This window comes from Taudactylus pleione, unplaced genomic scaffold (assembly GCF_031769625.1).
Source record: "Taudactylus pleione unplaced genomic scaffold, aTauple2 ptg000592l, whole genome shotgun sequence".
NCBI lineage: Eukaryota > Metazoa > Chordata > Amphibia > Anura > Myobatrachidae > Taudactylus > Taudactylus pleione.
The window spans coordinates 288,827-313,877 of record NW_028284994.1 but is presented as its reverse complement, the minus strand read 5'-3'; the positions used below and the strand labels follow the sequence as shown (position 1 = coordinate 313,877).

General features: G+C 41.8%; 1 protein-coding gene and 1 pseudogene across 1 annotated transcript in view; both read left to right on the top strand.

Moving 5' to 3' along the window:
* Positions 1-25,051, top strand: part of LOC148481189 (vomeronasal type-2 receptor 26-like) — a 158,195-nt gene that overhangs the window by 48,103 nt on the left and 85,041 nt on the right. The window lies entirely within an intron of this gene.
* On the top strand, positions 20,062-20,180 carry LOC148481190 (5S ribosomal RNA; annotated as a pseudogene).

Genomic DNA, 25,051 nt, shown 5'->3' with positions numbered 1-25,051 from the left:
ATAGCCCCGCTCCATCATCAGATGGTGCATGCTCCCATAGCCCCGCTCCTTCATCAGATGGTGCATGCTCTCATAGCCCCGCTCCATCATCAGACGGTGCATGCTCTCATAGCCCCGCTCCATCATCAGATGGTGCATGCTCCCATAGCCCCGCTCCATCATCAGACGGTGCATGCTCTCATAGCCCCGCTCCATCATCAGACGGTGCATGCTCTTATAGCCCCGCTCCATCATCAGACTGTGCATGCTCCCATAGCCCCATTCCATCATCAGACGGTGCATGCTCTCATAACCCCGCTCCATCATCAGACGGTGCATGCTCTCATAGCCCCGCTCCATCATCAGATGGTGCATGCTCTCATAGCCCCGCTCCATCATCAGACGGTGCATGCTCCCATAGCCCCGCTCCATCATCAAGAGTGTGCATGCTCTCATAGCCCCGCTCCATCATCAGACGGTGCATGCTCTCAGAGCCCCGCTCCATCATCAGACGGTGCATGCTCTCATAGCCCTGATCCATGATAAGATGGTGCTTGCTCCCATAGCCCCGCTCCATCATCAGATAGGGCATGCTCTCATAGCCCCGCTCCATCATCAGATGGTGCATGCTCTCATAGCCCCGCTCCATCATCAGACGGTGCATGCTCTCATAGCCCCGCTCCATCATCAGACGGTGCATGCTCTCATAGCCCCGCTCCATCATCAGACGGTGCATGCTCCATAGCCCTGCTCCATCCTATGGGAAGGAGTTCTGGGAATATGAAGAGGGATCCAAGTGGACACCTCCTCACTACCTCCCCAGCAGCTTTGCACATGTGTGACCCGAGGTTATGTATGCGTAGCTGTTATGACAGGGAAGAGGTAAGTAATGCAGCTAAATATGTAGCTGCGATGTTAACCATGGGGACAGCTGCTTTTTGGAGCAGCTGGCCCTCCACCAGAGCAATTATTAATTGCTCTGATGTCAAGTTCCCCCTGCTGTGAGTTGGATACTTAAGTGTCCTTCACAGCGAGATCATTCCTTAATCATTGGGGACCATATGGCCTCCGATGATGAATAAGCCCCATGGACTTGGATGTTTTGGGGGATGGGCTGAAAAAACCCATATAATAGAAAATTTTATTTTCTGTAGGTGCAATAAAGAGTAACTATTGTATTGCTGCACTTTATATCTTATGTCGCCATGTAGTCTGTGTATGTTCTGGCCAGGGCCTGGTCCTTAGCCCTCTCTTGGTTCCCCACAAATATTGATAAGGTCTGTATTGGAAAAAATAAATTATTCACATTCAAATACAGTGCTGTACTTTACGATATGTAATGTATTATTCTTTATTTATATGGAGCTGTACGATATGTAATGTGATATTTATTTCTAAGGTTCTGTTGTGCAACACCTAATAAATAAATACAAAAAAAAATAATAATAATGACTTACAGTACAAGATAATGCAGGACAAATATGTAGAGTGTACATGGCAAATGGTATAAACATTACTGCTTTAGCAGTCTTCACAGTGACATAAGCATCAGGTTGACATAAACCGAGGGTTAGGTGCTGTTGTTGGGAGTACAGTAGATGAGAGTCTAGTAAGAGAAGGTAAAGCCCAAGAGTGGAGAGGGCCCTGCTCATGAGAGCTTACAGGGCCCTGTGGCTTGAAGGGAGCAGCAGGTGCAATATCTTGGAGGTGAGAGTAAGTAATCAGAAGGTGGTAGAGATGACAGCATGCATTTGTGGTGCGAAGAGGGTGGGAATGTAAAGGAAGATAAGGTCAGAGATGTAATGGGTAGAGAAATGGGTGGGGCCCCTCATGGAATTGAAGTGTAAAAGGGGGGGCATGATAGAACATACATTATCAACTATAATGTTTCAAGGCTTTCAAGATAATAGAGAGTAGGAGAGAGAGGTACAATCTTAGAAGGAACATAAATACAGTGAAATAGCTCAATGTACTGATCCCTGCTATCCTGACCTTCTCTTCCACCTCCGAGCTCATAGGCTCTTCTATTAAAATAATTAATTAAGTGTGTAAAAGGAAAAAACCTTATTGTAAAATCTAAATATTACAATAATAGTACAATAGCTTATCCACTACAGTACTAATTATTACCACCATCTGATTCCTCCACCTCCTGGTGATGGTGGTGGGGCAGTTCTGTGACTATAAAAACTAAAAATAACTAATGTAAGCTTGCCTCAAAACAATAGTTTACCTGAACTCAAAATAACACATTAGCCCCATATCAAAAATAAACTATGGAGAAGACAAAAAATACCAGTTTCCTCCATGTGGTGGTGACGTGGCTCTAGGCCCATGAAAACAAAAAATAACTATTGTAATTTTGTCTCAAACATTTTTTAAAATGTTTAATGATTATTTTTACACTGTATATACAGTACAATATAAAGAGCCACAAGTGGTCCACAGCACCCTACATATTGCAACAGTAAGCAGGAAAGTACAATGTAAAAAAAAAACATCACTAATATAAATAAATAAAAAGAGCACAAGTAACAATTAGCACCACAATTCTCAGCACACGATATGGCTGGGAAGCAAGGTGAGAGAGGGAGTAATCATAGAATGGTGGAACCTGTCTCCAATAGCGGAAGTAGAGCTTCTGAGAGAGATAACTTGTCATGAGTGAGAGGAATCCTGGGCTGAATGGTCACTGATTAGATGAAGGCTGCCATTGAAGGGATAGTGATGAGGGCTGTGAGAACAGGACGGAGACAGACAGATGTCATGAAGCATGATCATTTAGATGGGGAACTGATGGCAGGAAGTACGCAAGGTCAAGATGGCCTAAGTAGCAGGGTGTGGTGAGCACCCTGGTGACAAGGTTATGTGGTGGAAAGGTATGCTTTGATGAACAAGTGGGTTTTCAGTGCAAGTTTGAAACTATGCAAGGTTGGGGAGTGCCTGATAGAGTGAGGGAACTTTTTTAAGTGTAGGAGGCCCAACGTGGAAGAAATCTTGTACTTGAGTTTGAGATGTAGTAACCAGGGTAGATAAGAAGTGTCAGTCATTGGCCAACTGGAGAGGGTGGGAGGGAGTGTGTCCAGGAGATGAGGTTGGAGATGTAGATAGCAGTGGATCCTCTGGAGTACAGGTAGTAGAGCACAGCCAGTACTTTCTTGGCTGGGAAGGGTTGTTGGGCCCTGCTGCCCCATCCTCCTCCTAGGGAAAATGACTGATGCACCATCAATTTACTAATGTGAAACAAAACACTGTAATTTAACTCAACACAATTTGAAAAAAAGACCTCAGGGAAACATACACATTGGCACAGAAATGCAAACAAAACTTTAAATTCTTAAAAAAACAACAACATTCATCCTTGAAACAAAATGTACAAAACTGTACTGTATAGTATTTACTTGGCTGTGGAGGCCCTGCTGCCTTCTGCATCTTCTGACATTGTCAACATACTATAAGAAAAAAAATCAACATAATGTACAGTGCAGTAAGGTTTGCCTAAAAACAAAATTAATAAAAATAAACCTCTACTGTACTACAAGTCATTCCCAGAAACCAGAACAACACAAACAGATACAGAACAAAAATTTGGTGGCAGTGAATATGTGGTTAATAAGTGGTAAGAAATAGAATTAAACTTTTGTCTTTTAAAGGGGGACTACAGGTCCAAGCAATCTTATTTATAAAATTATTTGGTCTGTTTGTCTGTATTGTTAGGCATTCAGACACCCCTGCACCAATTGGAATGAAACCAACATGAGGTGATCCATTTGGATTTTGGCCAGGTTTCAGGGTAGTTAGGGTCCTGGTCAGACCTCGTTTTGGTGTACATTGGGCAGAACTTTGACACAGAGAGCTTATTTTTGGCCTTCCACCAGATGGATTTGGACAATATCTTCACAGATTAGTAACATTGGATCCCAGAAGACATAGTAGCGGGTTATGGTTCTGGTCAGACTTCCCAATGGTGTACACTGGGCAGAACTTTGACCTGGGTAGTCTTTTCTGGGCCTTCCATAGCATGGATGAACTTCAGAGGGGTGGCAATTGGTATGGGATGCTTGTCAATTGTCAAAAGGCAATGGGTCTGGATGACCAAAGATCAAATGGAGAGCACTCATATAGCAATTATAGATTAGAAAGAAAATGAAAAATATAAAACATAACTTTTAATACCAAAAGTAGGTTAAAAATGCCTTACAGAGACTACACTGGGTTGTGACAGCATGATAACAAGTGCAAAAAAGGGGGATAGAGGGGATAACTTCTTAGTCCCTCTTGGACAGCGAAATATAACAAAACATAAATACAATGATAAGACAGATATACATATAATAAAAATAAAAAATACACCCAGGTTTCAGAGGTGAGGATCAATTAAAGGTCTTATTCTAATATGTGTAGAATGAAATGTTGCAATATGGTTCTGAATTACCCTAGCCATAAATGATGGAAATAAGAGTACAGTCAGAGGTGTGAATAACTGCAATACAATAAATTCTGCTGCTACCCAACTTACCAATGGTTATGAATGGGTAGTGGCAGAGGTTACATCCTCCTGATAAGTATCGTGATGCTGGAAAGCTAATTCTGGTGTAAACACACAGCACAGTCATCTTATGAGCACTTGCACTTTTGATTCACAGTAAGGGGTTAATTTACTAAGAATCATATTTTGGCCATGTTTGGCCATATTAAACACAGATGGCATCGATTGAGCATGGAAGTTAATGTTGCAGATATAATAGGATAATTTACTATGATACCGTGTTTTTAAAGAAACGTGTTTTTCCGATGGTGCATGTATTCATATTACCTTACAGTATTATGCTGTTTAAATCACTATTATGTCCATCTTTGGTATGTTCGGGAGCATTCATGTAAATATGGGACTGTATGTCCCCCACACACCTCCGGAAGGGAGGGCACTTCTCCCACATTCTACCCACTTTCTACTGAAGTAGGCAAAATGGGCAGAACATTAGCCGGGATCGGTGGGTGCGTGCATTGTGGGCGGGGCCTAATGATGCAAATTAGCCTCACCCCTTATTTAAAACATGCATAGATGTAGTTAATTTCCCTTGAGTGGTGGGGCTTAGTGACACAATTTTGGCTGTCCCCGCCCCCAACTCCACCCACCTTCTTCTTCTCCCGGGGAGGAGAATTTCTACGTAGGCAAATATGGTGTATATCAGATACAAAACAGTTGGGGCCTTAATCAATTTAGTTCCCTTTAGCATGTGACTCCAATGTGTGTGTTCTTGTAAAGAAAGATTAATGTCATTTGATTCAAACTTTTAATAATTGAATATAAAGTATTGTCACACACTGTATCCACCAGATATGTTGACTATAATTTAAGTCACAATCACATACATTTTGAGAGCAAAGCTACTTAGACAGCATTGTATGCAGATAATTGTCAATTGGTCTGGCTTTTTTTCTGGTTTGTTTCTTGTTCCCCCATGGGGAGATTCGTGTAAATCTTTTTTTAGATAGTTTATGATTGTGTTGTTAAAGATTCTAAACAAAAAAAATAAAAGCTATTTTTTTTCAAATATTTTTTTGAGATTTTCAATGAAAACAATAAAATAAACACAACAAAATGAAAGAAAATACATGAATATAATACAGCACCATACATAAAGACAGACTTAGTTAAATGTTAAGAAACAATCCGCACATAGGGCCTGATTCGGTAAGGATCACTCTTCTGATTATAAACATGCAACATGCTATGGGCAACATAACGTCTAAAACTCAATTCTTAAAACTCTCACTTTAGTAAATTTAGTAAATTTACCCCTGTAATACTAAGGCTAGTAATATGGATATGTATAAACATATATTTATAGAAGGAAATGTGAGAGCTATTCACAAAACAAAGCATTACTCTGCTCTGAGTAACAATTGCCTATAAATAAACCATTCAGTAGAATAAAATATTTAAAAAATGTGATCTTGTTCTTCGGAAGGTAATAATTTTATATATAAATCCCATTTCTTGTAACATTGTTTAGTTTCATTATTTAAATCAGGAAAAGTGACTCTCCGTTCAAAGTATAGGAGTTAAAACATTTTTTGTTTAACTTCACCTATAGATGGGGAAATTCAAGAGGTCCAATGTATAAGAATAACCTTTTTAGCTACCGTCACTAGTGTTGTTAACAAAGGGATTGAGGACTTTTTCTCTTTACCTAAGGACCAGTTAGAGAAGTTAGAACGTAAACAATCTAATGCAGTGTCGGGAAACAGGGGTAAATTACCCTACATGGGGTAAAAATTAAATTCCTGGTGGTAATGGACGGACAACCGGGCATGCATATGAATTATTCTATAATATAGAATGATTCATGTGCATGCCCAGCTGTGCCGCAGGGAGGCTCTAATCTGGACACCCGCTGAGAGTTTATTACCAGCGGGCACCCGGCTCTTTCCCTGCAGCGCCGCATTAGCCAGAGCTTGTAGTTCTCTTCTGAAATCCAGCTTCCGGCTCTCTCCATGTGCTCTATGGGAGAGACATCATGATGTCTCTCCCACAGTTCCGAGGAGCAGACGGACGGACAGGACGGCGGCGGATGCAGGAGCTGGGATTAAGGTAAGTGGTTATTTTTGTACAAGTGGCACTACAGGGGCATTATATGGGGGAACTACTACAGGGGTACTATATGGGGGCACTACTACAGGGGCACTATATGGGGCACTACTACAGGGCACTATATTGGGGCACTACTACAGGGGCATTATATGGGGGCACTACTACAGGGGCATTATATGGGGGCACTACTACAGGGGCATTATAAGGGGGCTCTACTACAGGGGCATAACTATGGGGGCACTACTACAGGGACATTATATGGGGGCACTGCTACTGGGGCATTATATGGGGGCACTACTGAAAGGGTATGACAATGGGGGCACTACTACAGGGGCATTATATGGGGGCACTACTATATGATTTCCTTCCTTTCAAATCAAAGGGGTAATGTCGGCGTATCTAAATATATTTTGGGGTAAAAGGTAAAAAAGTTCCCTCACCCCTGATCAAATGGGTCTGGTTATAGTTGAAGGGAGAAAATTACTTTGATGAGGCTTATGAGTTTATTCCTGAATCTTATAGGGAAATTTACTGAGATCGAATGACATCGAATGGGACAAAATTGGCCTTTAAAAGTATATTCAGAATTTACAGTACTGAAGGATAAACTCTGGCAACTTTGCTCATTCAATGTTTAAAACTCTGCCGACAATACCTGTAACTTGGTCAGAAACATGTTTTCGGACACATAGAGCATCGTTTCAACTTAGCAGCTATTTCCCATAGACATCAATAGGACCTTGAAATTTTCAAAAGGTTTGTATTTGTTTTAACGACTGAAATATAATGCAAATTGGCCAGAAAATAACCAATATAGAAATCTCAAATAGAACATAATTTTCCATTTGAGTTTCACATCTCAACTGACACAGATGCATGCACAGATCAAGGAGATCCATGATACATGCATATGTATGTAAAAAAATAAACACACAAGCACAGTGAGATCCATCTATGCATATGTGTTTAAAAAAATTAAAACCTGCATTAAAAAAAATGGTGTGCCCCCCAAAAAGAAAAAGCTGCACCAGGCTATTCAGAACCAAACCTGGTTGCCAAAATAGAGGGGACAAACGACTTAGGGGTCCCCTGTATTTAGCGCAACCAGCACAGGGCTCTGAGCCAGTCCTGGTTCTGGAAATACAGGTGAATAAATGTGTAGGGTTCCACTGTAAATTCCAGAACCAGCACCAAACTTTTTCTAGTGGGGGGTAATGCCACAGACAGAAGAACACTATCACCGTGTCACCCAGCAAAAGCATTACCATGATGCTAGTGAGTCCAGGCCACCGATATCTGGGGATCTGGAAACCCCCTAATAAAGGGGCACCATTTTTCAGGGCACCCCATACTCAGGCTGATCATCTGGGGCTATCCCCGGCACCCTTGCTAGGTGGATGCCGGGTTGATTGTATATAGTGTAGTGTAAATGAAAGAAGTAAAAATATTGTTTTTTGCAGGTGAGCTACTATTTACTATACTGCATCTTCACCTGGGGTATGGTGGCCTTTATTCTCTTTTACATGGCCACCTCCCTACCCAGGGCTTCTGTTGTCTTCACCTGGAGGGTGGCCATGTTTAAACTCCTTTACACCTCTCCAGGGCTTCTAAAGTCTTCACCTGAAGGTGGCAGCCTTTAACCACTTACCTGGCATGGACGTAATTTTCTGTCCACACCAGGCAGTTCTTTATATGTACTGGATGTAAAATTTCATCCAGACAGATAAACATGAGGGCGGCTGTAGGAAAAGAATCTTCCCGCTGCTGCTGCTCTCAGAGGGACCTTCAGGTCTGTCTGCATGCCAACACCCTCTCCCCCACTGTCTGCTGTGCTGCCGATCACTGCTGATCGGTCAGTAAAGCAGGACCCCCTACCCAGCACCTGCAGAACTGAGCAGCCACTGGGGAGAAGTAAGTTTAACCTCCCCCTAACACCCCTGACATACCTGGTTCATGTATCCGGTCTCTAATTGAATGTCACAATGGTTGCAATTTTTCTGATGTTTCCAATGTTCCGATGGTGGTTCCAATGTTCAGTTATTTTGCGCCAGTCTTCTTGTAATCCAAAAATGGCGCTGTGGTGGCACCGCTGTTGAACGTAGCAGAGTGTCTGCAGAGACCAGCTACCTCCACTGGATTGTAATCAATGAAGTGCTGCACATAGGATATACTACACAATAGCAAGTACTGGATATGTGTATGACTAGCAGTCTGGAAATAACACAGTAGTGGAAAACTGCACAGTTTAGTAGGCTGGATATGATTAGCAGTGTGGAAACTGCTTTGGATAGCTGTGGTTAACTATACAGACTTGCTGGCAGACAGAAGCTTGGAAGCTAAAGCTGGAAACAGGAAATGCTGAGCTGAGAATGAGATGTGCACAAGACAGCAGATACAACAATTAATCAGGAGTCAAGTAGTAGAGTTGTTCATACTAAAGACAGGAACTGGTAATGTACAAGCTGTACTGGCAATGAGCAGGTTCAGAAACCTGGGATTGACTTCATGATCTGGCTCTGTGGAGTTGTTTTATATTAACAAGTCACAAGTACAGCCAGAGCTGCTAAATCAATCAATATCACTAAGTTCAGAATGTGCTGGAAGCACCACAAAGGAAGAGCAGCACGACTGGTGGGAAGTGGTATTGCAATACATTTAAATCTGAGATTATATTTTTATACTTACCATACTATCCCTTTAAACTGGGACATGAGTTACACAGGTTATGTAATTCATGAGTGTACCAGTTTAAAGGGATAGTATGGTAAGCCTAATAATACTGTGACTCTTTGTTTTTACCATGTCTGCCTAATTATTGAGTGTACTCATGCATTGTGTTGGAACATTCATATATTTACCTTGCTTACTCTGCAAATGATGTTCTGAATATGATATTTTGCATATAGATTCTGTTTATGCCTATGTACTGTATAGCTGAATTTCTGGATATGCGTTTTGAATATTGACAGTTTGATCTGGGCTGTAATATTTACTGTTAACACACCTCATGTTTTCTGCTAAAAACATGATAGTAATTGAGCTTGGTTACCAAGGAGCTGTATAAAATATGGTATACAGTCGGGAAGCCGGTGGACGTAATCCCAACAGCCGGCTTCCCGACTGTCATATCTCGGCAAGGGTCTAAAGACAGGCATCGATATGCCGATTCCTTTCAGTAGACTTACGCTGGGAGCCCAACGCCTGGCATCCCAATTGAAGGGATGCCAGGCGCCAAGCACGGATAGCCATGGGGGGGAGGGTTAGGTTTAGGGTTCCCTGGGGAATTAGGTAAGTCAACCCCCCAGGAGTTTAGGTTTAAACTAGGGGAAGAGGGGGTTAGAGTTAGGCACCCCCGGGGGAGGTTAGGGTTAGGCACCCCCCGGGGGACTTAGATATAGGCAGCAGAGAAGGGGAATAGGTTTAGGCACTTAGAGGGGGGATTAGGGTTAGTTACTGGGTGGAGGTTAGGGTTAGGCAGCCCTAAGAGAGGGTTAGGGTTAAGCTAACACTTACCTGGTGATGATCAGGATTTCCACTGCTGCCGGGATGCTGGTGTCAGGATTCCAACCACCACCACATGCGTCCTGCAGTAATTCATACCGATTCCATAAAATATAGTCTACTGCGCTGAGGTCAGTGGTCAGACATGTCAGATGCATTAGTCTGCTGCTGGCCGCTGGGAAGAGAGGAGGAAGCCTTGGATGGGGAATGAACATGGTCCCCCTCCTCTCTTAATATGGCCCTGGGTGCACCTGCTGCTGCTACAGCATTGATCTTCTCTATGCTTGGAGCCCCGCTAACACCTGCAATAAGGGACAGGAAGGATCCTGCCTGATACCCCTCAGTCTGCGCTACAGCATGCGATGGTGCAGTCGCCACTGCTGCTACAGGGTGAGCTGGGACCCAGGTAACCTGTCTGCTCTCCTATTCCAGGGACCACCAGTATAGCGAGCTGCCCACTTCTAACCTCTGATTCTGCATCAAATGGTGGCTCACCAGCTAATGCTGCTGCAGAGTTGGCTGACACTCTGTGAGTCTGTATGACTCTGACCCACCAGCCATTGTCACACAACGTATCTGGGGCTCTGGAACAAAATTTACATATCAGGCGTAATTGTATATGAGTGTCTGTGCCTAATTGGGCACTGCCAAGGCTAAACTTGTAAGAGCCACAGCAAAATGCACATCATTGTCCTTCTGTGGTGTTTGATGCCTCATGTACAATTTGTGAATACTACATATATAAAGGGATGTGCACCTACACCGTGTTTTGGTTTTGGTTTGGGTTTGTATCTCCTTTGTGTTTTGGATATGAATTTGGTTTTGGCAAAACTGCCCTCATGTGTTTTGGGTTTGGTTTTATAAAAGCAGCTATAATCACATATGTGGGCTTATTTTTATTCATACAGTATTATTAACATCAATAACATTAATTTCCCCTAATTTCCAGTCAATATTGACCACCTCACAGGTCACACTTTTTTTTTCATCCAGTTTAGGCTCATAATTTGCACCAAATTAGCTAGCTGACTAAGCTAAGTGGCAGCAGTGGGCGGCACAAACACATGGCTGTTCAACTTAAAACCTGGCACATAAGGAAACATATGTTTTCATGTATCAAGATGCCTGAGGAGATGGAGTACTATTTAATTGAAGACAGGGAAAAGAAGGGTTGATTCATAGTAAATTTAATTATGTTATAGATTACAAAGCAAATTTATGAAAGAGGGAGGTGGGGAGTCATTTTCAAAGAATATTCGACTCATTCACATCAGTACTTGCCACAATTGAGCTTTTGTGGTGGTCCAGTGTTTAAAAAACATGACAGTTGCATGCAGGAGATGCTGTCTGTTGCAGCACACAAAACGCAAGCTCTGAAGGGGGCAGAGGGATTTTTAAAGTCTGGTACTAAACATCTGTTATCATTGTGCTTCTTGGATAAGGGATGGAAAGACTGGGAGAGAAGTTAAGAGAACATCTCCAGGTACCATCACAAAATAGTCTCTCCATTTGGGGATTGATTTGCATCTTACCAAACATGGCTTTTATGATAAAGGAAAGCCAAGCCCACCAGGTTAGTATCTATAAATCAAGGTTAAAAAATGGCATGAGTATTTTGCAAGTATACCTATTATATTAGTTGAAATAAATACAGTATGAAACTATAAAAATAAAGTCAGCATCAGAGCAGCGGCACAAAAGCGCATCAGTTTAAAAAAAACAGCACATAATGCAAAGAAAAGAGGTGCAAGATGGAATTGTCCTTGGGCCCTTCCTTCCACCCTAATGTTGTATATAGGACATGCACAGTTGAAAAAACCAATCACTTCAGCAACAGGGACTGCCAATTGAGGTTGAAGCGATTTGCTTGTATTGGCCCCCACAAAACTAGCTACCAACGGGCAGGTGACATTGCTGGCAATGATCTCTCCATGCACAAACTGGCTTTACAGAGACAAGATGTTGTTGCCATCATCATCCTATTCCTCACTCTCATCTGTGCGTACATCATCTTCACACAATATTAATTTGTCCCCGCTGGAATCCATCACTACAGCCTCAGGTGCCTCTGTAATATTTATATATAATTGGCTGTCAAGGTCTTCCTCATTAAATTTGCAGTTCATTTTGATGAACATCATATTTTTCACATTTTGAGGAAGTAGCCTCCTACACCGATCGCTGACAAGGATCCTGGCTGTGCTAAAAAGTCTTTCTGAGTACACACTGGAGGATTGGTAGATCAAGTAAAGCAAAGCCAGTATGTGCAAGAGCATCCAAATTGCCTTTTTTTCCTGTCAGTAGTGAAACAGACTGTCTGACCTACCTATTTTTATGCTACAATTAAAACAGTCCTCAACCATTCCATGAATAGTGAACTTATCAGATAGAGTAATGATAGAGGTCTCATTAATTGTAGGTAATTCTTTTAGACACAACCAGATGTCAAAACTTGGTTGTGTTTACTCATCTGCTTCACCAGTTGGTCTATTTTTGGGAAAGTTTAGTTTTTTTCTGGCAGCCACACTTGCTGGAGAAACTGAAGGAGGAGGCATCACATGCCACATGAGCTGACAATTTCATTACCAACAGTTCTTTGCATCTCATTAGATATGTGTTCATTGGGAATAAAGACACAACATATGACTTAAACCTAGGATTGAGCACGGTCGCCAAAGTGTATTGCTCCGATTGGAAGATCCTGACAACCCTTGGATCTTTTTGAAGCAAGTAAAATACTTGATATGCAAGTCCAACATGCTTAGCGGAATTGCTTTGTTTTAGTTCATCCTTCAGCTTATCAAGCTGTATTTCCATTAGTCTAATGAGGAAAATGACCTTACTCAAGCTGGCAGTGTCTGAACTCACTTCAAAGGTGTCTACTTTGAAGGGTTTTAGCACTCTATACAACACGGAAAGTATTTTACACTGAAATTGAGTAAGGTACAGTCACCCTTCTCTTCCTATGTCATACTACATTGTGTAGCTTTTGATGGGCTTTTGCCATATAAAGCCCTTCTGCTCCACGAGAGGTTTCTGTCCTCCTTGAGCTCGCCATATAAAGCATATAAAGGGTGGAATTCCACCTTGTAACTACCTCTTGCTTTAGCTGGTGACAGGGCAAATTCAACATTTATTGCAGGTGATGCAATCTTCTACATGCACCTGCTGAATGGTGAAAATGGCCAGAAATTTTGAAGGCCACAGAAAGCATCTCCTGCACGGCTTTTTCATTTAAAAAAAATTGCCCCACCAAGTAAATAGTGTGAGCAAAACATGGGACATGTTTACATTCACCTAGATGTAATGTTTTCACAATATTTGTGGCATTATCAGAAATCACAAATCCCGAGGAAAGTCCAAGCGGGGTAAGACAGTTTGCAACGAGGTCGTCAGCAGTATGCCTCTTATTGAAATCGGTTTTACACAGAGTAGCCTGCCTCTAAATATGATGTTTTTTCTTAGATGATGCTGCTGTTGGTGCAGCTGAAGGCAATACACCCACCCAGTGGGTTGTTCCGGTCATGTAATCTTGTGTTTGACCTATTCTACTTAACCACATATCTGTGGTTATGTAGACACAATAGCATTTAGAGGACATTTTTTTCTCATCTCTGTACAGACTAGGAATTGCTTGTCTAGTGAAGTGGAACCTAGATGAGATTTGGTAGCTGGGAGCACCCATGGACAAGGCAGTAGACCATTCATGAACAACACAGCACCCTTTATGGAAGGACCACCTGCAAAGTCACAAATACATGAATGATAAACTGCAATTTGGCTGGCAGTGTCACTGAACAATAATAGCGTAGATAGCACACAAACACAAAATATATTTTTATTTTTTTATTTTTTGTGGAATGATAATAATTAGTTTTTTAATTACTTTTTATTTTTTAACACTGGAGAAGAGCAGCCCTAGATTAATAGAGCACCCTTGGATGACAAAGCACCCGCTTATATACTGCCCTAGCCTCTTGATGGACAGGACAACATAGCAGCAGTTCTTTATGTACTGCAGCAAAATTACACAACAGCACCCTCTCCAATTAATATACTGCAGCCCCAGCCCCTTTACTGACAACACAGCAGCAACCCTTTATTTACTGCAACCACCCCAGGTCCTTGATTGACGGGATAACAGTGACACAGCAACACACCCTTTTATGATATGCAGCCCCAACCTGACAAGATTGCACCCTTGAACAGACACATCAGCACAGAGCACATCTGTTCTCTGTACACAGGGCCTGATTCAGACGCGCTCCCAAGTGGGTCATTGTTGGCCAAGTGCTCATGCGCACGAGGGAGCCGGCTCTGTCGTGCGCATGTGCGAGACCCGCATAGTGATGGGCAAGCCATCGCTATGGGTCTCGCTACAAAGTGGGTGTGCTGTCGATCTTGAGTGCCGGGGGCGTTGCTGCCCAGATGGAGGCATTCCCATGGGAACACCTACCATCTAGGGCCGGCCCCACTGACATCACAAATGATGTTATTGGGAGTGCTATTGGTTCTGACAGAGCCAAAAGCACTCCAGGGCTTGTGGCAGACAAGAGCCTACCACAAGAGTCTTGTCACAAGCCCGATGGTCGTGATTGTCTTGACCGTCACGACCATCTTTTTGGCCGCTCGCTACAGCTGTGGGTGGTCACCCACAGCTATGCGAGCGGCCAGGGGGCCGCTCTAAAAAAAGAAAGGGAGGGCACTGATTCAGAGCGAGCGCTCTGAAAGAGCTTCCGGCTCTGAATCAGGTCCACTCTCCACAGCTGGAGTAAAAATGGCGCTAACCACCAAGACCTTTATAAAAGCCAAAAGCCATGAGATTCTGATAGCAAATGAAATATTGACCACACGGAGGTACCGATTGTGTGTTAGGTTTTTACACCACATCTTTGTCGCTATATCAAGTCCTGTTAGTGTACACTTTTTAAAAAAAAATATTCACTATAGGACTTAGTGGTGTGTGAGTTGTGTCATTTATACAGGTACAGTATCTGAGTTGACCCACTGTAGACGGAGCAATTTAAGTTCAGTATTTTTATCAAAGCCAACTGAACTCAATACATTGTCTACTGTACAACTTCATACCACCTGGCATTTCTATGCTACTGTACTTTATGCCACTGTACTGCTGATGCACTGTGTGCTCAAGAAAGTGGTATGCGGCACTCCATACAGTACCCATGTAGCGCCCTGTGAGTTGTGCTATGGCATTTAGTCTCATAGTATTGTGCATGCCCAGTAGAGTAAGAAATAAAATAACACACACTGAGGCAGATGTACACTATGAAGCTTTGGAAAGTGATAAAGAGCAGAGTGATAAACAACCAACCAATCAACTCCCAACTGTCATGTTACAGGCTGTGTTTGAGAAATGATAATTGAGAGCTGATTGGTTGGTCATTTATCACTCTGCACTATCACTTTCTAGAGCTTCATACAGTATATCTGCCCCACTGATCATTGCCCCCACAGCCACTAGATAAATAAAAACAAACATTAATTCCTTCCAGCCCCCTATAAAAGACTGAGTAACCTTACCTGCTGGATTGACACAGATACTGTAGCTGCAGAGTTAATTGCAGGAGACCAGCCTCCAGTTGCTTCAAAAAGTCCAGCCAGTGAGTGTCTCCCTCCATAGAGTCCAGACTAGGCCAGTGGGTTGGAACTTGATCCCACTCCCTTCCTCAGCCCCCCCATTGCTTTCCTCAGTCCACAGCTCTATCACCTTCCTCAGCTAGCCCCCAGCCACACCACCTTCCTCAGGCAGCCCCCATCACAGACAGATCCCAACTTCCCCAGCCCAAGTCCTCAAGCTGCTGTACACTCCTACTGCCTTCTCAGTCCTAACCCCCGCAGGTCCCAGACGACAAAGTCAGCAGTGCAGCATGTGCCCTGACCGCTCCCTACCCCTATTATGAAAGGTATCTAGATGCTGCCATTAGGCATGTGCCCTCTCTATCAAAGCACACATGGTGTATGATGTCACACTTCACTAAGGGGTCATGCAGTCGCCCAGCGCTGCCAAATCCAGACTGAGGTCTTCATTTACTAACGAGTTTTATCACCAAAACAAGTGATAAATTTCACTGTGTACTATATGATAAATGGTGCTAGAGCCAATCTGCTCCCAACTGTCAACTGTTATAAAAATGACAGTTGGGAGCTGATTGACTGTAGAACCATTTATCATACTCAGTATCATTTTAGTGATAAAACTCGTTAGTAAATGGGGGCCTGACTCTGTAACTCTGTAGTGATTGTGACAGACTCAGTGTGTACAGTATGTGTATACTACTATAAGTACCGGGCAGCTGGGAAATCACTGGGACAGGCAACAGGAATATAACTGACTGCAGGTGTCAACCCCTATCAGCCCACACCCCTGGTGAGAGCAATCCTGGCCAATAGGAAGATACGCCCCTGCATCTGTGTCTTACTGACGTTTTGTAATCATACTATAGCCACTTGCAACATGGAATGCACTGATCCGTGCATGCAGTTGTAATCTGTTTTTTTATCAATACTTGGAGCATGGATCTCCCTGATCTGTGCTGTAAGCATCTTCTGCTATTGCGTATGATCTAATATAAAAATAGTAAAACCGTGCATGATAGTACTTACTGTACTGTACATCACATACTGATTTACAGTAAGATTAATTCCTGTTCAGTACTGTTGGGGTACTGTGTCAAACTTACTACATTATTCACAACAACCCCAACTGTACTGTACCTTGCAATGACAGATGCATGTGATGGGTCTCAGACACACTTAAAGACTGAATTACACACAAACACCAATTTTATAAATTAATGACAATTTTTACTTAACTAACATACTGTAATATACTGTACTATATGCAGTTAATCACACCTTTTTAATACATGCTTTTAGATAAGATGAAAACAAAATTGATTTGTCAATGGGCACTGCATGATGCCAACTAGAAAAAGTAAACAAAAATGATTGTAAGTACTGTACGGTCAAACACAGTAGTGTACAGTAAATTGAAAAATATATTCTGTTACACAGTAGTTTAACAGTATACAGTATGCATATACTACAGTACTGTACTGTATATACATTACTGCAGTTTTCTTCCAGTTATGTTGCCCATCCACTAGATGAGCTGAAAAGTGCTTGATCACGACATTGCAGTCATTATCATCAGGTTGACCAGCTTGTTTGCACGATGATAGATGTCTAAACCACCAGCGGGCGCCTGCATTGCTGGTCGTTTTAGATATTTTTGCAAATGATTTATGAACGATTGAATGATATTGTTCTGGCATGCAGGTGTACTTCCATAGCTTGCGTCACACTGTCTCACCTTCAGCCCATATGTTGCTCAGATGTTCCTAGAATTCCAAGCTGGACATGGACATGACTACTGTACAGTACCTAGGAGGAAAGAGCTCACGTGAGAACAGTCCTTCCTCAATGCCGCCAGATACATCCTACTGGACTGAGGACTACACAAAAAATTAGGGTTTTAAGTGACAATCATCACTGGCACTTTTGGCCTCAGAACCAGAGTTTCACCTATACTAAGGTATAGGTGAAACTCTGGTTCTGAGGCTCGCGCATCAGGTGCAGACTCAACCTCGCACCGAAGTGCAGGGTCCACTGTACACCTTAAAGAAAGGAGGATAGGCAGAGATGAACAGACAGTAAAAGAAAGACATACAGGTTCTCACCGGAGATACTCTTTTTCTTCATCCCGCTTGATCCCACACACAGGTCCCTGTAGGAGAGAGACTATGCCGTGCAGGGCCCTTTCCTGCTCTAACAGTGTGTCACACTAATCCACATTAACATCAGCCCTACTGTAACTCACCGGCCTAACAAATTACAGTATTAATATACATTTGACCTCACAGAGGGCCTACCTGTTATGATGGAATAGGCTTTGGGGGGAGGAACTTCTTTAGCTCTTTGCTTTCCACCCCAATAGTCCTCTCCTGTCCTCAGCTTCTTTCTTCTGCAGCTGGCATGTCCTGGCCAGCGCGACGGGTCTTCCTCACTTCAGACCTGGTAGTCTAGGTAGGGGTTAATGTACAGTTGGCCTCATAGAGGGCCTACCTTTTATGGTGGAAGAGGCTTTGGGGGGGACTTCTTTAGCTCTTTTGCTTTCCACCCCTGTAGTCCTCTCCTGTCCTCAGCTTCTTTCTTCTGCCACTGACACATCCTGGCCAGTGGAACCGGGTCTTTGTCTCTTCAGACAAGTCTCTTCTAGTTTCAAGTCATGTTTGTTGATTGATCAACAAACATGACAGTGGCTGTGTAACTGTCCTCCATGTTTGTTTCCTTGTCATGCGCAACACCCCACTCAATGTGTCCTTTATCCAGTTAAGTTCCTCTTTTCCAATCCTGAATCTTGTCTGAGATTTTGAGAGGCTATCTTCTTTTAAATTGTTGGGGATTGGTACTTTCTTCTGACATCCATGAAAGTTCACACGCTTTGTCCAATCGCAATGAAGGTTGTAGGGCACATGTTCTTGAAATATTGCTTAGGCATATCGATGCATCTCACCATTGCCAGCTCTGTAAAGTTAATTGTCCTTCTCAGCTGTGATAACAGTCAGTGGTATATATGGCAAGGGTGTTCCAAATACAGTCTGTGGTGCTGGGGTGCTTGACATGACAGGCGTTCCTGGTGAAAGTACAGCTAAGCTTGCATTGTTCATTCTCGATTCTTCAGCGGACCATTCAGGCAGGCAATATGATGCCACTGGTGTACTTTCCGAATGGGGCAGGCTGTATGATGGCACTGGTGTCATGTCCAAGTGCTCTGATGCCACTGTAGTATCCATGTCTACTAAGTGGAATGATGGGTCAGTCTCCAAGTTGTAATCCTCATGGTCGTTGTAACCCTCAGGCTCAAATTCTTCAGGAGTGACTATTTCATACTGTACTGCCTGGTCATGTCTGTTCCTGGTATGCTTGGCAGTGGCCTCTTGCCATTCTACTTTAGTTTACCACACACCATATACCGCTGATCATTTCCTAGTCTCTCACTGCCCCTTTTAGTCTCCTGTGGCCATCTTCTCCTCGCGGCCATCTTATATATGCTCAGTGGCCATCTTGTTTTTAGTCACAATATTGCTGTGTCTAATGTCCCGCTGCCATAGTATGTCCCGTCCTTTGCCCGTAGCCATAGATGCTTATTTGCATATAATTTTTATCACACACCGTATATCGCTGATCATTTCCTAGCCTTCCGCTGTGACTTTTAGTCTCCCGTGGCCGCCTTGTCCTAGCGGCCATCTTGTGTTTGCTCAGTGGCCAACTTGATGTGTCTAATGTGCTGGTAAAATGTCTCCTTTGTAGATGCATATTTGCATATTAAGGGACATATGTATCAAAGCTTGATGTGAGATAAAATTGTGAAATATATATCACCAAACTAGCATTTATTAAATACAGCCTGCAAACTGTAAGTTACAAGCTGATTGGTTGGTGATATATATCTTACAATTTTATCTCACATCAAGCTTTGATACATACTGTACACCCCTTACTTTCCTTCAAGCAGGCCACATATCACATTATCTGCTGGTGTAAATGTGAGGAAATTCAATGTGTAATACTTTTTAGCCTTTACTGAACAGTACAGTATGCTTAGCCCTGGTCCAAACAGAATACCTGGTTTATATATATATATATACATATATATATATATATATATATATATCTACAGTATATATATATATATATGTATTAAAAACAAAGTAGAAGGACACGCAGTATCCAGACATTTCATCAGTCATCATAGATCCAACCCTGAAGAATTTACTTTCAAAGCCATAGAACAAGTAACCTTGGGAGAAAGATTAGGAGACCTTGGCAAGAAACTTTCACAGCGCGAAATGTTCTGGATTTTCCAATTGAATACAATGACTCCAAATGGCTTTAACGAAAGTTATGAGATTGCCCCCTTCCTATGATGGATGAGTTGGTAGCTATGGATACCTTATATCACCTACAACCTTACCATTGTACAGACACCCAATCTCGTCTGATCTTGGAAGCTAAGCACAATTGGGCTGGGTTAGTACTTGGATGGGGGACTTCCAGGGAATACTCAGTGTTGTAGCTGATGTTATCTTTAGAAGGGCACAGATTATCCACTCAAACCATAGTGAAAGGAAGAGGGGCCACATACAAGCCGAAGAATTGTGAACCCTGCTGAAGATATCCTCGTATCCTGAATTTATTCCTTGGACATTTAAGAAGAATTTAACCATTGATTTGCATCTATTCTGAATTTATCCCTCACTTCAATGCATTCTTTTATTATGGACAATTGAACTCGGACTATTAGAGACTTTATCCTACAGTTTTTTTTATTTATTTTTTATTATTTCTCCACTCATTTTATATACACTTTTCATTTTGCACCATGAAGTATTCCTCCAATTATATATATATCCTTCATCCTGCTACAAATCTGATTCTAGAATCCAAATTTTAATTTATCTTTCTATATTCTACCTGACATTCCATGTGATAGGAAGTTGGGCACTCAAAATTAATCAGAAATAAGTTGAATAAGCTTAAAATGTGTTTTTTTCTTTCTATTGACCACTAGCTGCGGATGGACCTTCAGAGTGATGACAGCCGGGTAACCATAACAACGCTGATGCAGAAGAATGGTCATATGACAACAAAGAGTAGTTGTCAATACCGGAAGATTTCCCCTAAAGAGTCATGACGATAGACGGATTACAACAATATGGCGCCCACATCATCTTAGTTATCATGTTGCGGATGTTAGGAGCAGCGTAACATTATCCCCATAGATGGACTACAACAATATGGTGGCCACATTACCGGAGTCATCACGATGCGGGTGCCGTCGCCACACCACACCTATGCATGTGCCGAAACCGGAAAAGACGATATCGGTGGGCGGAAGCAACAGTAGGCTAGCACGGAAGCTGGCGAATGGCTGCGAATGGATTTAAACTTCAAAATTATTTGGAAATTATTATATCACTCCAGGAGCTCCAACTATTAATACTAACTTATAAAACAAAAGGGAATGAACACGATTCCGGGTTTTTTAGCAAACCTGAAGTGACATCACAAACGAGCTTAATGAGGCACTCCAAATACTGTTTCACAGTGGGTATATAAAGCAGTAACCCCTGTCTATATGCACCCCTTGATGAAGTCCCTAAACGGACGAAACCGCAGTAACCACAAAGATATGGAAAAGATTTTTAAAGCTAATTGGAAACCCCTGTTACAGGACCCTATTTTGTCTAAAGAATTACCGCCTAACCCTGTTTTTATTTATAAGAGAGCCCCATCTTTAAAAAATCATCTGGTATGAAGTAGCCTTGATATTGAAATTAGACAGAGTATTCGAACTAAAGGCTTCCACAGATGTGGTATGTGTTTAATGTGTAGGACTGTTAAAAGTGAAGCTAGTAAATTGAAAGAATTCACTGTTAATGGGAAAAATTACACCATCAATCAATTTATTACCTGCAATTCAACAAACATGGTATACGCATTGGAATGTGCATGCGGCCTCATTTATGTAGGTAAAACAACTAGGTGTATGAAAATTCGGTTAGCAGAACACATATATAACATCAGAAAAGGCCTAGAAACACATACAGTATCAGCTAATTTTAAAAAGTTTCATAAAGGTAAAGAATGTTTTATTAAAAAATTGGGAGGCATCCAATTAATTTTACCCAAAAATAGGACCAGAGACTTAGAACGGAGGCTCTCTAGAAATGAAAAGTGATGGATTTATGAATTAAAAACTTTACTGCCAAAAGGTTTGAATAGTGAGTTCGAACTAAAATGTTTTTTACCTTGATGAAATACTGTTTTTTAACTTGATGTCATTTTATGATGTGTCATATTTTTTAAGATTTTTCTCTCTTTTTTACCCACAGTACTCACCTTTTATTGTTTATTTTTATGATTGTTTTATTTTATTTAAATGTTGATTTCCTAGTACTGGAACGCGGAAGTGTATATTTGCACTAGCTCTGTGTTCCTAAGATCAGGGAACCCATTACGTGGAGCGCACACGCTGATTGTGTGACCCGCGTCATCTATTTGATATTATATAAATATTTAACTTCCTATTGCTGGAACGCATAAGTGTTTGCCTGTATTGATTCTGTGTTCCTCAGTAACATCGGGGAACTCGGGATCTGGAACGCATATAGAGATTATGTGACTTTTGGCATCCATGTGATGTCACTTCCGCCGCGACGGCAGTGGTGGTTGATGTCACTTGGTTCTGAAAGATGTATAAATTGCATGACCTGCGTCGCATATGTGATGTCACTTCTGCCACGACAGCAGTGGTGGTTAGTCTGACAATGAGCTGAAGGTGGAACGCATGATATGGAGCGCGGATGGGCAGTTCATGTGACCTGAGACGCCCGCGTGATGTTGATCCTACTGCGACAGCAGAGGAATAAGGCGGGTTTTCAAAATGCCGGGTGAGTCTGATTTGTAATTACCTAGGGAGTATTTAAGATAGAATATGTCAATGTTAGCCATGCTTCTGATGAAGGACCTATTGAGGTCGGAAATGCATTAAGCCTTGGCTCTGTTTGCTTGTTGTGGTATTTGTGGGTATCGCTCTTTTCCACCTTGGAATTGGAGATACACAGTCCAGACCTGTTTCTAGTATCTTCTGCCCTCATTCCATCCAGGGGATCCAAGGAGGACATTGGAGCTGGTGCCACATCACCACCAAGGACCATTGTTATATGCTGGTTATTTACCTTTATTTTGTAAGTGCATTTTTTTAATTAAACATACCTTTTACCTTAAGGTTTTGCACTATTTTTTCTTTCTTTTTCTTGTATCTACCCATTGTTATTGCACATGCTGCATATATGGGAGATACACCTGTTGTTTCAGGTTACTACCTGTGGATCATCTTTTAAATAAGGTGGACAGATCCTACAAAGAAGGACTCAAATTGGACTACCTTTCTAATTGTTATTTGTCATATGGTGTATGTCATTTTATTGCTTGGCTTCACCAGTGCATTTAATCCACTCTTACTGTTATGTACATGTGGAAATTGGAGCGCAGAAGTGTTTGCACATACTTTCTTTCCCCTACAAGTTACGTAAAATACTAATGTGTACAAAAACACACAAATGCACTCTACAGTGCACTATTTTATTCAGTAAACTGTCCTTAATAATGCACTGATTTACATGACTGTAAACTAAAACTTGTTTTTATTCAACAGGATACATCCCATGATAAGGGATGTTAATAAAGAAAAGAAAGTTGAACAAGCATGATGGTGGATAGAGAGTGGAGAGAATTTTAATTATGTAATTTTCACAGATGAAACTTCGGTTTCTCTCAAGAGGTTCTCAAGACTGCCCTTCTGGAACCGTGCACATCTCTCACTTAAACAATGTCCTAAGCATCCATTGAAGGTCCATGTATGGGGAGGTATCTAATTGGGGTGCAGGACCAATCTTAAGTTTTGAAGGTACAGTAATGTTTGTTGTAAAAATTATTTACATTCCTGTACAGTTTGCGCTGGTTACTGACAATTCTCTCTTTAGGCATCATGGATAAGACCTACTTCCAAGAACAAATAGCAGATGTCTGTATGGTGCCATTTGTGAGAAAATGCTTTCCATCAGGACATCGATTATTCCAGGATAATGGTCCAAAATACTTGGCTTCAGGAAAATTCATGGAAGAGAGAGGTATAAATTGGCAATGCACACCACCAGAGCGAGTATTGTCCTACTGTATTAACTGTTTATTGTACAATAAAGTTAGTACCATGCAGTAATTATCCTAGTACACTTTTTATTAAAGTACTGTGACTAATTTTTTTTTTACTTTATTATAGGTCACTAGACATGAATCCCACTGAATTGGTCTGGGCCCAGGTGAAGAGGTTCATCAGGTCTGATGTGAAACCAAAAACTAAAGAGGAACTTTTGGATGGGATAATGAAGTTTTGGAAAACGGCATTAACATGTGCCCAGTGTAACAATTATATTGATCATCTGTATAGAGTCTTACCAGTTGTCATCGAAAGAAAGGGTCAAGCAACTGCTATATAGCTTGTACAGCACTGTCCTGTATGTTATATAATTAGTTATGTGGAGGAGGGTATTTAACTGTACTGTATGTATTGTGGTTGTTCATGGACATAGTGGACGCACCGTGCATTGGGGAACAGGCTTCTACTGTACATCTGCACTCGGGGCAGCAGTCCATTCAACATGAGGATCAGGTGAGAAGAGCATTTTGGCTAATGTTAGCGCTATGTTGTCGCATTCAGAGGAGTCTTCTGATTCTTTTAGATCCCTGCCAGTTTGTTCTTTAGGAAACTCAGGGCCTTATGCCACCTGCTGCTAGGGAGGATTTGGAGTTCTTTTAACTTTTGCACTCAAAAAGACAGGTGGTGTTCACCTCCATCTGGGTCACACAAATTCTGTCTTGTTTCATTTATTTTTTTGTAAATACTGTATGGGCAGTGGGCTGAGGGGCAGTGCTTTTTTCACCACCAGGCTTAATTATAATACTAATTTGTTATTAATAAATTTGATAGGCTGGTGAATTAAACCCGATATTAATGTGGATTAGTGTGACACACTGTTAGAGCAGGAAAGGGCCCTGTATGGTGTATTCTCTCTCCTACAGGGACCTGTCTGTGGATGAAGAACCAGAGCATCTCCAGTGAGAACCTGCTTGTTTATCTCTTACTGTCTGTTCATCTCTGCCTATCCTCCTTTCTTCATGGCGTACAGTGTACCTTGCACTCCGGTGTGAGGTCGAGTATGCACCTGGTGCATGAACGCCTACAGTATAGATTAAACTCTTTTCTTACCGTATTGTTGCTACAGTATCAATACATTTAAAAAACTTTGTACTGTATGTTTACTTTTGCAAAGTATAGTACATGTACCTTATTGCAAAAATGTTTAATGTACTGTATGTTAAGTAATT